At 43.1% G+C, this 14,805-nt stretch overlaps 1 long non-coding RNA gene across 1 annotated transcript in view; it reads right to left on the bottom strand.

Moving 5' to 3' along the window:
* The window catches only part of LOC136386046 (uncharacterized), a 394,494-nt gene that overhangs the window by 134,279 nt on the left and 245,410 nt on the right, over nucleotides 1–14,805 (bottom strand). The window lies entirely within an intron of this gene.

The raw sequence follows: 14,805 nt of genomic DNA, 5'->3' as shown, positions 1-14,805 counted from the left end.
AAGAAACCCCACGTGCCTCCTGAGAAAGCGCGGAGGACTCCAGATTTTTAATAACGAGCCCATATCAGAATGCAAGTGTTGGAACCTGCTAAATCATTAGTGTATCCAAGAATGCACACTGCATGGGCCCTTCCTTCATCCCGGTGCTGTGCGGGATTGCGGGCCTCATTATTGCACCGCGCTCCGCAGGCACCTAAAGCGCGCTTTATTTCCGGGCCAGTACGGTGGGCGTGGGAAGAGTTCAGGTCTTACCCACTACCACTCCCCCCCCTCCTTTTTTATAGTATTGTCTTCCCGAGCTGTTTTTCCCCACCAGTATGTCAAATAAAAAAGAAGGTGGCATGTGGGTGCCCCGGGTTCAATCGGGTTAGGGAACACAGGAGAAGCGACCATCAGCTTCTCCACACCCCACCCCCTGCGGACCAAGGAAGGCTCCCCGGGGCCTCCGCCTCAGGAGCTAAAAATAACTAAGCTGGGAGCGTGGCCGGAGCATCGGCCTCAGATGTGGGAGCATCAGCCTTAGATGCGGGTTGTCGGCTGGATCCTGGTATGTGTGTGTTTGGGGGAGGTATGCAGGAGTCTCTCACCTTCTTCTGATGTTTAAAAAAAACACGTCAGGCCGCCATTGAAAGATCCTTTGATTCTTACTCCAACAAGTGTTTATCGGTGCTCCAGGGCTTGTTAATGCGCTTCATATGATAAGAATAACTTCTAATAATGGGCCCTCTGGTCAGCAGTGTACATAATTTCTCTTACCTTTGCCTTTTAAACCACCATCATTATCATTTCATTTTTTTAAAAAAATTTACACACTTAAACTAAGCCCCAGGAAAGCCTGGCTACTTGCCTATGGCCGTGTGTGTGTGTGTGTGTGTGTGTGTGTGTGTGTGTGTGTGTGTAATATATATATATATATATATATATATATATTACAAATGTGTTGGTATGAAGGTAAATATAGTCTGGCTTGGATTATAGTAATTTTTTCTTTTGATTTCAAAAGAAATTAAAATTTTTTCGTGGGCTTCTGAAAATCGTGGTTACTAAGACTACCGTGCCTTATGGAGAAGTCTCCTGCCCTATATTCCAGAAGATGGTGGGTAGGAAAATAGCTAATAGATTCTTGGATGACCAATTAATTCACTTTAAAGATGAAAACGGATGGCAACCCCAAAGCACCTCTCTGACTTTCGTCAAGATATTTCCTCCTCAGCCTGCTCTTGCTGAGTTCTGCAAGCTTTCTTATATTTTTGGCTTGATATCTGGTGAACAGTTTTGGCCTGGACTGAGTTATTACACAAGAGAATTATACAAGTTTTTAGCATGGTGTGCGGTAGCCAGCTGGTATATTGGTAACATTGCTCAGGTGTGTTCTGTCACATCTTAGATTTCCATGATTTAATTACTGTACTGTTTTCTAAATCTCAGTCAGTCTTGTGCCCCTTCCCAGTTTTTCCAAACCTGGTTTCCAACCATGGTGGTGTTTATTTAACTAGATTCACTCTTTGAAAACCTTAAATACTTAATTGAGCTTCATTCTAGGCAAAAATAGCTATGATTTCAAGGGTTTGATAAATGATACCAGGTTTATGTGCTGTACAGCGTGGCAATAGTTGAGAGCAGGGACTCTGAAACCAGACTGATGGTGTCTGAATGCTTGCTAGCTGGCTAACCTGGTCAGTTGCTTAGTCTCCCTGTGCCTTAGTTTTCTCATCTGTAAAACGGGGATAACTAAAACGACTTATCTCATGGGTTTTTTGTAAAGGATTGATTGAAATGATTACCGTAACTAACCCTTAGCTAATTCTTACTATGGTGAGCATTTTTCATAGTGCTTTCTATATATTAACACATTTAATCCTGATAACCCTAAGAAGGTAGTTACTGTTGTTACGTTCATTTTATAGATGACATTATTGAGTCACAAAGAAGTTAAGTAACTTGCCTAAAGTCATCCAGCTAGTGTTTGGCCTATGATTTGAAGCTTTTCAGCATCCCATTCCTTTTCATGGTTGAATAATATTCCATTGTACATAAACATGTACAAAACATGTATATCATGTTTTGCTTATCTATTCATCAGCTGATGGACATTTGAGTTGTTTCCACTGTTTGGTAATTGTGAATAGTACTGCTTTGGTTGCTATGAACATTAGTGTGCAAGTTTTGTTTGAGTATGTTTTTAACTTTCTGTGATGGAGACAGAGAGGGATGGATAGGAAAAGACAGACAGGAGGGGAGAGGGAGATGAGAAACAACTAAGGTTGCGGCACCTTAGTTGTTCAGTGATTGCTTTCTCATATGTGCCTTGACCGGGGGGGGGGGGCTACATCAGAGCAAGTGACCCCCTTGCTCAAGCCAGCGACCTTGGGTTCAAGCTAGTGAGCTGTGCTCAAATGAGATGAGTCCACGCTCAAGCTGGTGATCTCGGGGTTTCGAACCTGGATCCTCTGCATCCCTGTTCGACTCTCTATCCACTGTGCCACTGCCTGGTCAGGCTGTTTTTAATTTTTTGAGGTATATACTTAAGAATGTAGTTACTGAATCATTTGGTAATTCTATGTTTAACTTTTTGCAGAACTGCCAAACTGTTTTTCACAGCAGTTGAAATGTTACATCCCCACCAGTAATGTATGGGGGTTCCAATATATCCACATCTTTGCCAATACTTATTTTCTGTACTTAAAATTATAGCCATTCTCATATGTGTCAAGAGGTAAAACTGTGGTATTGTTTGCATTTTTCTAATGACTAATGATATCGAGTATCTTTTAATTTGCTCACTTATCATTCATATATTTTCTTTGGAGAAATGATTATTCAAGTCTTTTGACAATTTATTAATTAGATGCTTGTTCTTTTGTTGTAGAGTTGTTTTTATAGTTTGGATACTAGACTCTAATTTGCAAATATTTTCTTCCATTCTGTAAGTTTTCTTTTCACTTTCTTAATAGTGTCCCTTAATCACAAGCCTGCTCTCATGTGGCTTTGGAATTCAAATGAACACTATCAGCATAGTCCAATTTATTCCTGGTAGCAAACCCAGACATGTGGCAAAGCAAATCTAATCCTTTCTGAAGGGGTCTCACAGATGAAGCCTTGTCAAACGTGCATATGTATTTAATTTAGAAATTGAATTTGGTGGGGATTAGATTGGTCCACAAGAACACATAGGTTTCAGGTAAACATCTCTATAGCATTTGCATTGTCATTGTGTTGTGTGCCCATCACTTAAAGTCAAAGTGCATATATATATATATATATATATATATATATATATATATATATATATTTAAAGCCACCATTAGTATAAACAATAAACCTATGGTGTAGATCTCCACAAACTTATTATCAGATGAAAACTATTTAAAAACGTGTTTAACGTTCAAATAAATGAAAGGATATACAAAACACAAGGATGAAATAACTAAATATCAAGAAGAATCAGATATAATGTCTAGCAATGGAACTAAAAGATTAATGCATTTTTTTCCATTGTGGTAAAATACACATAATGTAAAATTTACCATAACAACCATTTTAAAGTGTTCAATTCAGTGGCATTTAGTACAATGCTGTGCAGTTGTCACCGGTATCTACTTCCAGAGCATTTTCATAATTCCAAAAGGTAACTCCATTAAGTACTCACTTCCCATTCACATGGTCCCCATCTTTCTGGCAACCATGAATCTACTTTCTGTCTCTACAGATTTGCTTATTCTGGACGTGTCATACAAATGGAATTATACAATATGTGGCTTTTTGTGTCTGTCTTCTTTTACTTTGCATAATGTTGTCTAGGTTCATCCATGTTGTGGCATAAATCAGTATTTCATTCCACTTTCTTGGCAGTATTAGGTACTAGCCTTAAAGAACTAATTGCCAGGATAATCTGGAGTTGATGTACCATACAGAGGCTTGGGTGGCTTTGGCAATGCCACACCAAGATGGCACACTTACCTGCCTTCCTTTTGCTGACGGTCAGCTGGCTGATGCAGACTCAGACTCCCATGAGGAGTCCTGCTAAGCAATGATCCCCTCGTTGTTTTTTTTTTAAATCTGTATTTATTGATTTAAGTGAGAAAGGAAGGGAGAGAGGGAGAAATAGATAGATAGATAGATAGATAGATAGATAGAAACATTGAGCTTTTCCTGTATGTGTCCTGACTGGGGATCAAACCATCAACCTCTGCACTTTGGGACTATGCTCTAACCAACTGAGCTATCCTGCCAGGGTGACAGTGATCCCCTTGTGAAGGACCTAATGATTTTTGAATAAAACCCAGAGGATTTTATTCTGGTTTGTAAACTGAGGCAATCTTCAGTTGGTTTTTAAGGATCTTTGCAGTCAAGAGAGCTATAATATTATGGAACTTTCATGATTACAGATTCTAGCCAATGGAAGCAAGGGTCACCTGTTCCAAGTGTGGCCAGTGATGAGAAAGGAATGGGGGGGGGTGCTTTATGGTCATTAAAGCCTTGCAGGAGCACATTCGTAGCACTGTGTGGCTTATAATTCTTATGTCTCCCTACAAGAGGATTCTATCGCTAGGGATTTAGAACTTTTTCAGTCCTTTGCAAAAGGCCCTGCAGACCACTCCTAATAATCCACCACAGGAAGACAGGTGGCCCTGACTGCTTAGCTCACTGGTAGTGTTGACTTGTCATGTGGAAATCCTGGGTTTAATTCCCAGTCAGGGCACACAAGAGAAGTGATCATCTGCTTCTTCACTGCTCACCCTCCTCCTTCTCTCTCTCTCTCTCTCTCTCTCTCTCTCTCTTCCCCTCCTGCAGCCATGGTTTAATTTGTTCAGAGCACATTGGCCTTGGGCACTGAGGATGGTTCTGTGGAGCCTCCACCTCTGGCACTAAAAATAGCTCAGTTGTGAGCATGGCCCCAGATGGGCAGAGCATCAGCTCAAGATGGGGGTTGCTGGATGGATCTCAGTCGGGTCGGGGCACATGTGGGAGTCTGTCTCTCTATCTCCCTTTCTCTCACTTAAAAAAAAAAGAATGACTGATAGGAAAACTGGAGTGTAATTAAAAAAAAAAAGAAAAATACAAAAAAAACCCCAAAACAAAACTAAGCAAATAATTAAAAAAAAAAAAAAAGAAAACTGGAGTGGCTCTTGATGAAATGCTAGTGAGGAGATGTCTGTTTTTCTTAAATACGATTAACAAATTATTAATTTGTGTCAGAACCTGAAAGTTTGGCATTTTTTAAGGCATTACTTCATAGAGATGTAAGGGCATATGGTGGCTTCTTATACCTACCTTTGGGAGAACCACAGCTTTCTGTAACTTTTTCAGACTCTTGAAACTCGGTACACTGACAAATTGAGAGGAAAACTCACTGAGGTTATTTGCATATCTAGTCTTAGCGTTTAGAGAGGACTGAGAGAAGGAAAGAGAGCCTGGAGATCTCTGCAATTGCTGGTGATTTTATATAGCAATAAAAGTGATTGATTTTTGGCCCTGGCCGGTTGGCTCAGCGGTAGAGCGTTGGCCTGGTGTGCGGGGGACCCGGGTTTGATTCCCGGCCAGGGCACATAGGAGAAGCGCCCATTTGCTTCTCCACCCCCCTCCTTCCTCTCTGTCTCTCTCTTCCCCTCCCGCAGCCAAGGCTCCATTGGAGCAAAGATGGCCCGGGCGCTGGGGATGGCTCCTTGGCCTCTGCCCCAGGAGCTAGAGTGGCTCTGGTCGCAACATGGCGACGCCCAAGATGGGGCAGAGCGTCGCCCCCTGGTGGGCAGAGCGTCCCCCTGGTGGGCGTGCCGGGTGGATCCCGGTCGGGCGCATGCGGGAGTCTGTCTGACTGTCTCTCCCCGTTTCCAGCTTCAGAAGAAAAAAAAAAAAAGTGATTGATTTTTGCATTTCCTATCTTATCTTGGAACACCACAGACCTTTCAGGTTTACTCCATGAGACTAAATAATTTGTACACGAAATCCCACCCAGAAGCTGGGCCTCTTCGTTTTAATCAGAAGCCATAGATAAAATTCCATGATTTTTTTTTCAATTCTGCTTAATTTCTTTGGCTATTATGACCAGAAAGCTTGTGGAATGACTGTTGTTAATGGCTACAAGCAGGGATGCAGGAATTGGACACTAGTCTTAAGTATTTCTTTAATCTATCTAGGGCACCCTGAGCACAAGCCTGGAAATATCTGCCTCTTACCGTTGCATTCTCTGTAGGAATACTACATAGGGAAACTTTTCATGACTTTCTTGATACTTGCTATGACCTGAGAAAGCAATTTGCTTTCAGTCTCCTTATGTTAAAATAAGACTGCAATGCACTCATTAGCATTGACTGCCAGCTATTTCTTTTTCTTTCTTTTTTTTTTTTGCATTTTTCTGAAGCTGGAAACAGGGAGAGACAGTCAGACAGACTCCTGCATGCGCCCGACCGGGATCCACCCGGCACGCCCACCAGGGGCGACGCTCTGCCCACCAGGGGGCGATGCTCTGCCCATCCTGGGCGTCGCCATGTTGCGACCCTCCTGGGCGTCGCCATGTTGCGACCAGAGCCACTCTAGTGCCTGGGGCAGAGGCCACAGAGCCATCCCCAGCGCCCGGGCCATCTTTGCTCCAATGGAGCCTTGGCTGCGGGAGGAGAAGAGAGAGACAGAGAGGAAGGTGCGGCGGAGGGGTGGAGAAGCAAATGGGCGCTTCTCCTATATGCCCTGGCCGGGAATCGAACCCGGGTCCTCCGCACGCTAGGCCGACGCTCTACCGCCCAGCTATTTCAAGTTCTAGCTCAACTCCCACCTTTTGCAGGAAGTCTTCCCATCCCACCCTGCCTGTATTACTCTCATCTTCCAAGCACTTACAGTACTTGCAGTCAAAAGTGTTCATTTGATTCTCACTACACACTGCCTGAGTGTGTTACCGAGTGCACAGATGTGTTGGTATGTATGTAGATGGATGTGTGTTTCGATTTCTCAACTAGATTGTAAAATCCTTACACTTAATACATTTCTTGTGTTCTCCAATACTGAATACATAGTGGGCATTCAGTAAGAATTTGTTAATTGGCTGTTAGATATGGAGAATATGAATAGGGGTCGCTGGCCTTGTCCAAGGCCAAGACTCTGCAGACTTTTATTAGTTTGGCTTGCCAGTGTTGCCTCCATCCTCTCATTTTCCTCCTAGCTCATCTGGCATTCTCAAGAGAGAAACTTTGAGGGGGCAAAGTTCTTCCTAGGAAGAGTCTGGGACTTACCTGATGGTCTTAAATGTAGTTTGAGAAACCAGTTCTGCACCTCACTCTTCTCTCCCATCTGAAGCACTGTCTGAGGAGGGCTAAGGAACTCCTGTCTTCTTCGAAAGCTCTTCTGTTCCTTTATCCTTCTTCACTGTTAATCATCTTTTTATGTTCTACCATATGTGTGTGTGTGTGCATGTGTGAGTGTGTCAGTGTGTTTACTCTCAGTTTCAAGCAGTGTGTACAAGGGCCACAGAGAAGAGCAGGACATGGAGATAAAGAAAATATGTGATATTTTAATACAAAGTGGATCAAGGCAAATGCCACAAAAGAGGAGAGCAAAGCACCCTTATGGCAGTTAAAAGGAGGGTGAGGTCACATTCAATCTGGAAACGTATGAAAGAGGCGAAATTTCAGATGACTCTTGAAATATTGTTATGAGTTCTTTTTCACTTTTTAAAAATAAATACCTTTTCCCTTCTAATTACAAAGGTAATTAAAGATAGTTATGATAAATTTGTAAAGTATAAAGAACCCAAAATTAATATAAAATAAGTTCACCTACAACTTTGTCATCCAGAGGTGATAAGGATGACCTTGTTTCTATACTTTTTACAACTACTACATTCTATTTAACTATATGATATTTTATTTTACTTATCTATCATCATATGACAAGTATTTCCTATATTTAAAAATTTTAATGCCTTGCAAATGATTACATAATTGTCTTTTATTCATTCATCCATTCTCTCATTCAATCATTCCATCAAAACTTCTTGTCAACCATATATATTATTGTATTTCAGTGTCAGGCAAAGTGTCTGACACTTATTGGGGGCTCAATAAATATTTGTTGAATGAATGAACAAATTAATGAATGAATGATTAATCTCAGGCATAATGCTAGATCTGTAACAATTTTCTTAACCACTTTCTCTAATGTTAAACATTTAAGATTTACACCTCTATTTTACAATGAGTGAATTTTTGTGCATAAATTATTTGTGGGGATAATTTCAATGGGTAGGGTTCACAGATGGGGGAGAGAGTCTAGGCAGACAGCTCAAAATGAAAATGACACAGATAAAGCGTTTTTGTGGTCCAGTAAATAGATCAGTTTGGTTAGAGATGAGCTAGAAGAGACAAGGGAACCAGGGCTGAAAGTGATAATTTTTCACATGTGTATAGCAGTTTCTAATTTATTTATTTATTTATTTTTTAAACAAAGGGTTGTGGGTTTTTGTTTTGTTTTTTAAAGACTTTATTCATTTTAGACAGGGGAGAGAGAGAGAGAGAGAGAATGAGAGAGAGAGAGAGAGAGAGAGAGAGAGAAGGGAGGAGCAGGAAGCATCAACTCCCATATGTGCCTTGACCAGGCAAGCCCAGGGTTTTGAACCGGCGACCTCAGTGTTCCAGGTCGACCCTTTATCCACTGCACCACCACAGGTCAGGCGCAGTTTCTAATTTAAAGAGTATTTTCATGAATGTTAGATTATGTAATTCTTACAGCATTGTTATTTCCACTTTATAAAGGAGAAAATTGAGAATTAGATCAAACCGCCCAAGTTTGCACAGCTAGTAACTTGTGGAACTAAAATTCGGTTTTGAAATATATGTTTAGGCCCTGGCCGGTTGGCTCAGTGGTAGAGCGTCGGCCTGGCGTGCGGGAGTCTCGGGTTCGATTCCCGGCCAGGGCACACAGGAGAGACGCCCATCTGCATCTCCACCCCTCCCCTTCTCCTTCCTCTCTGTCTCTTTCTTCCCCTCCTGCAGCCAGGGCTCCATTGGAGCAAAGTTTGCCCGGGCGCTGAGGATGGCTCTGTGGCCTCTGCCTCAGATGCTAGAATGGCTCTGATTGTGGCAGAGCGACGCCCCAGATGGGCAGAGCATTGTCCCCTGGTGGGCATGCCAGGTGGATCCCGGTATGCCCACTGTCTGACTGCCTCCCCATTTCCAACATCAGAAAAATACAAAAAAAAAAAAGAAAAAAAAGAAATATATGTTTAGAAGTTTGGGTTTTATTTGTTTGTTTATTTTTGTTTTTTAGTGCACTCGAGAGAGACAGACAGAGAAACAGACAGGAAGGGAGAGAGATGAGAAGTATCAACTCATAATTGTGGTGCCTTAGTTGTTCATTGATTGATTTCTCATAGGTGCTGTGACCAGAGGACCCCAGCTAAGCCAGGGACCCCTTGCTCAAGCCAGTGACCTCTGGGCTCAAGCCAGCGACCATGGGGTCATGTCTATGGTTTCAAGCGGTGAAACCATGTGCAAGCTGGTGACCTCAAGGTTTCTAACCTGGGTCCTCAGTGTACCAGATAGATGCTCTATCCACTGCACTACCATCTGGTCAGGGAGGAGTTTGGATTTTATCTTGAGAGTAATGGGAAGTAATTGGAAGGTTTTATTGTTATTATTATTAGTTGTATTAGTAATAGTAATTGTCATAGTAGTAGAAGTAATTAGTATAACTTTTTATTTTGAATAGTTTGATTCACAAGAAGTTGCAAAACTAGTAGTACAGAGAGTTCCTATGTTCCTTTCAATCAGCTTTTCCTAATAATAATAACATATAACCATAGTACTTGCCAAAACCAGAAAATTCTTATTGGTATGGTATTATTAACTCAGGGTTTCTCAACTTTGGCACTATTATTACTATGAACTGAATAGTCCATTGTTGTGGGGGGCTGTCCTGTGCATTGTGGAATTTTTTTTTTTGTATTTTTCTGAAGTTGGAAACGGGGACCGGGCCAACTTTGCTCCAATGGAGCCTTGGCTGCGGGAGGGGAAGAGAGAGACAGAAAGGAAGGAGAGGGGGAGGGGTGGAGACAGAAAGGAAGGAGAGGGGGAGGGGTGGAGAAGCAGGTGGGCGCTTCTCCTGTGTGCCCTAGCCAGGAATCGAACCTGGGACTCCTGCATGCCAGGCCGACGCTCTACCACTGAGCCAACAGGCCAGGGCCCATTGTGGAATGTTTAACAGCATCTCTGACCTCTACCCACTAGATGCTGGTAGCACTCTCCTCTCCTCAGTTTTCACAACCAAAGCTATTTCTAAACATTGCCAAATATCTCCTTGGTTGGCGGCAACATCTGCTATGGTTGAGAACCACTGTGTTAAGTACAGAACTTAATCTCCTTCCTTTCTGTCTCTCTCTTCCCCTCCTGCAGCCAAGGCTCCATTGGAGCAAAGATGGCCGGGGCACTGGGGATGGCTCCATGGCCTCTGCCTCAGGTGCTAGAATGGCTCTGGTGGCAACAGAGCGTCGCCCCAGATGGGCGGAGCATCGCTCCCTGGTGGGCGTGCAGGGTGGATCCCGGTTGGCGCATGCGGAAGTCTGTCTGACAGCCTCCTGGTTTCAGCTTCGGAAAGATACAAAAAAAAAAAAAAAAATGCGGAAGTCTGTCTGACAGCCTCCCGGTTTCAGCTTCGGAAAGATACAAAAAAAAAACACAAAAATTATTGATTTTAGTGAGAAGAAGGGAGGGAGAGAGAGAGAGAGAGACAAGTATGTCAATCTGTTCCTTTATGTCCCCTGACCAGGGATCAAACCGGCAACCTCTGTGCTTTAGGACAATGCTTCAACCAACCGAGCTATCCAGCTAGGGCAGCCCTATATAAATTTAAGGTGTACAGTATAATGACATACATATATTGTGAAATGATTATCACAATGTATTTAGTTAACATCCATCTCCTCATATAGTTACAAAATTTTTTTCTTAGTGAAGACAACTTTTAGAAACTATTCTCAGGCCCTGGCCGGTTGGCTCAGTGGTAGAGCATTGGCCTGGCGTGCAGAAGTCCCGGGTTCAATTCCCGGCCAGGGCATACAGGAGAAGCGCCCATCTGCTTCTCCACCCCTCCCCCTCTCCTTCCTCTCTGTTTCTCTCTTCCCCTCCCACAGCCGAGGCTCCACTGGAGCGAAGATACCCCAGAGGGGCAGAGCATCGCCCCCTGGTGGGCAGAGCGTCGCCCCCTGGTGGACGTGCCGGGTGGATCCCGGTCGGGCTCATGCGGGAGTCTGTCTGACTGTCTCTCCCCGTTTCCGGCTTCAGAAAAATACAGGGGAAAAAAAAACCCCCAAAAAACTATTCTCTTAGCAATTTTAAATATACTGTTAAATATACTGTGCAGCAGTGTTAACTATTGTCATTATGTTGTACATTACATCCCCAGTACTTATTTACCTTATAACTGGAAGTTTGTACCTTTTAAACACCTTTATCCAGTTAAAGGTTTTTAATTTTGATGAGGCCCAATTCATCAATTTTTCCCCTTATGGATCATGTCATATCTAAGAACTCTTTGCTTAGTTCCAGGCTTTCTCTTATTTTTTTAAAAGCTCTATAGTTTTATGTTGTACATTTAAGTCAGTGATCATTTTGTGTTAATTTTTATATAAGGTTGAGGTTTAAGTTGAGATTCATCCTTTTGCCTATGAATGGCTAATTGCTGCAGCACCATTTGAATTCTTTTGCACCTTTTCAAAATATGTTGATGCATCTGAGTGGGTTTATTTCTGGATTTTCTATTGTGTTTCTCTTATTTATGTGTTTGTCTCTCTGCTGATACCACACATCTTGACTACTGTGATTATATCTTGAAATCACGTAGACTAATTCCCTTTACTTTATTCTTTGCAATATTGTTTGACCTATTTTAGCTCCTTCATTTTTCCATATACATATATATATATATATATATATATATATATATTTTTTTTTCTTTTCTTTTTGTATTTTTCCGAAGCCAGAAACGGGGAGGCAGTCAGACAGACTCCCTCATGCGCCCGACCGGGATCTACCCGGCATGCCCACCAGGGGCGATGCTCTGCCCATCCAGGGCGTTGCTCTGTTGCAACCAGAGCCATTCTAGCGCCTGAGGCAGAGGCCACAGAGCCATCCTCAGTGCCCGGGCCAAATTTGCTCCAATGGAGCCTTGGCTGCAGGAGGGGAAGAGAGAGACAGAGAGGAAGGAGGGGGGAAGGGTGGAGAAGCAGATGGGTACTTCTCCTGTGTGCCCTGGCTAGGAATCGAACCCAGGACTCCTGCACGCCAGGCCAACGCTCTACCACTGAGCCAACCGGCCAGGGCCTTCCATATATATTTTTGAATACTTTTGTCTATATTTACAAAAATGGGCCCTGGCCGGTTGGCTCAGCGGTAGAGCGTCGGCCTGGCATGCGGGGGACCCGGGTTCGATTCCCGGCCAGGGCACATAGGAGAGGCGCCCATTTGCTTCTCCACCCCCCCCTCCTTCCTCTCTGTCTCTCTCTTCCCTTCCTGCAGCCAAGGCTCCATTGGAGCAAAGATGGCCTGGGCGCTGGGGATGGCTCCTTGGCCTCTGCCCCGGGTGCTAGAGTGGCTCTGGTCGCGGCAGAGCGATGCCCCGGAGGGGCAGAGCATCGCCCCCTGGTGGGCAGAGCGTCGCCCCTGGTGGGCATGCCGGGTGGATCCCGGTCGGGTGCATGCGGGAGTCTGTCTGACTGTCTCTCCCCGTTTCTGGCTTCAGAAGAGTACAAAAAATAAAAAAAATAAAAAATAAATATATTTACAAAAATGTTTGCAGAGATTTTTGATAAGAATTTCATTAAGGCCCTGGCTGGTTGGCCGCCTGACGTGTGGATGTCCCAGGTTCAAATGCTAGTCAAGGCATATAGGACAAGTGACCATCTGCTTCTCCACCTCTCCCCCTCCCTTTACTCTTCCCCTCCCCCCATCCTGCAACCATGGTGTTATTGGCTCCAGCGAGTTGGCCCAGAGCTGGCCTCTGCCTCAGGCCCTAAAAATAACTTAGTTGCTTAGAAATGAAGCAACCCCTCCTCATGGGCCACCCCCCCACAGGGAACTTTCGGGTTAGATTCTGGTGGGTGGGGAGCATGTGGGATCTCTCTGCCTCCCCTGCTCTCACTTAATTAGAAAAAAAATAATTTCAGCTTGACCTGTGGTGATGCAGTGGATAAAATGTTTACCTAGAATGCTGAGGTTGCCGGTTCAAAACCCTGGGCTTGCTGGTCAAGGCACATATATGGGAGTTGATGTTTACTGCTCCTCCCCCTTCTCTCTCTCTTTCTCTCTTCTCTCTCTAAAATGAATAAATAAAATCTAAAAAAATAAAAAAATAATTTCATTAAAACTACGTATCAATTTTGGGAGAATTGGCATTTTGACTATATTGAATCTTTGAATTCATGAATGCTACTTCTCTCATTGGAGGGTTTAAAGTAGGATAGTAACATGATTTGATGTGTGTTTTCTGAAAATCCCACCAACTGATATATGGAGAAGAATTCTTGAAGGTGGAACCTGTAGAGGCAGGGAGATCAATAATGAGGCAGTTGCAGTTAGTTAGGTAAGAGATGATAATGATGGAGGTGGAGAGAAAAAAAAGTTTTGAGATTTATCTTTTAGGTGGAAGTAATATAATTTACTGATGGACTGAATGTAGAGATTAAGGAGGAGGGAAGTGTCAAGGATAATTCCTGGATTTCCAGCTTGAGCCAGAAGAAGACATCACTTAATAAGAGAAATATGGAAGGACTGAGTTTTGGGAAAAGATGAATTCAATTGTAGATGTTTTGAGTTTGGGTGCTGATGGGCCTTCCAGATGTTGAAGAGAGAGTCAAAGTTAAGCGGAAAATTGGCACTCTAGATATTGTTATATATACTCAGACTTGCCCTTTTTATAATTTGAATTAAAACTGGATAACCTTGGCACTCAAAAGTATAAATTTAACTTTCAGGGCTCCAATAATATGCAAAGTGTTACCATCCCCATCACTTAGTTCATGGGTGGGGGGAGTAAGGAGCAAGGGGATTTGCAACCTGGTTTCTGGAGGGTTGGGTAATAATTATATGATTGTTGATGCAAATGAGGAAGGTATACAGTTGATGAACTCAAAATGTATGTGAGCCCTTTTTAAAATCTATTGCTGAGGAATTTACTTTTTATGTGCTTTGTGGACAGGTAGAGTTAGCTTTTGTTTCTAGCAAGAATTAGACGTTCCTGAACCAGAATTTGATTTATACTTTGACAGTGGTGGTATTTTTGGGAAAGGAAGGTGGAATTGAGAACTGTAGCTCCTTTTAGCTGTGCTCTTATCTATCCCAAAGAGAAAGATTTGGAAATTATATGCCTTTTTCAATGAGTTGGGTACAGGGTTCTGCTAAGGAGGAGGCAGAGTCATGAGGTGAGGTCTGTGGATGGTGTTGCAGGCTAGGTAAAATACGTTCTCTGTTACATATCAACTGTACATTTGTTCAGCTGGCACCATTTTAGAATGCTGCCAACTCTAGGTGACTTCTCTAGTGGTGGGAGGGGACCTGTCAGGGCATACTAGGATAAGATAGAAACTTCATGTGTTCTGGCAATGTTCCGTGGAGCAAGTTCATCATACCTGTTGACATCAGTGGGCAGGGTCAGCCTCCATCTTGGCGCTGTAATTCTTTTTATTACTGCCTCCTTTTACCACTCTGAGTCTGTCTTTTTGGGAGGTTAGCAAGAAGCATCTGCTCTTCCCACTCACCAGTTTTACCCATCCCAATTAAAGAAAACGTTTCTTAGGCAATTCATTTATTTTAAGCATTTGTGCTC

This window comes from Saccopteryx leptura, chromosome X (assembly GCF_036850995.1).
Source record: "Saccopteryx leptura isolate mSacLep1 chromosome X, mSacLep1_pri_phased_curated, whole genome shotgun sequence".
NCBI lineage: Eukaryota > Metazoa > Chordata > Mammalia > Chiroptera > Emballonuridae > Saccopteryx > Saccopteryx leptura.
Note: the sequence above shows the minus strand (reverse complement) of the source record. Positions and strands in the feature narration are given on the sequence as shown.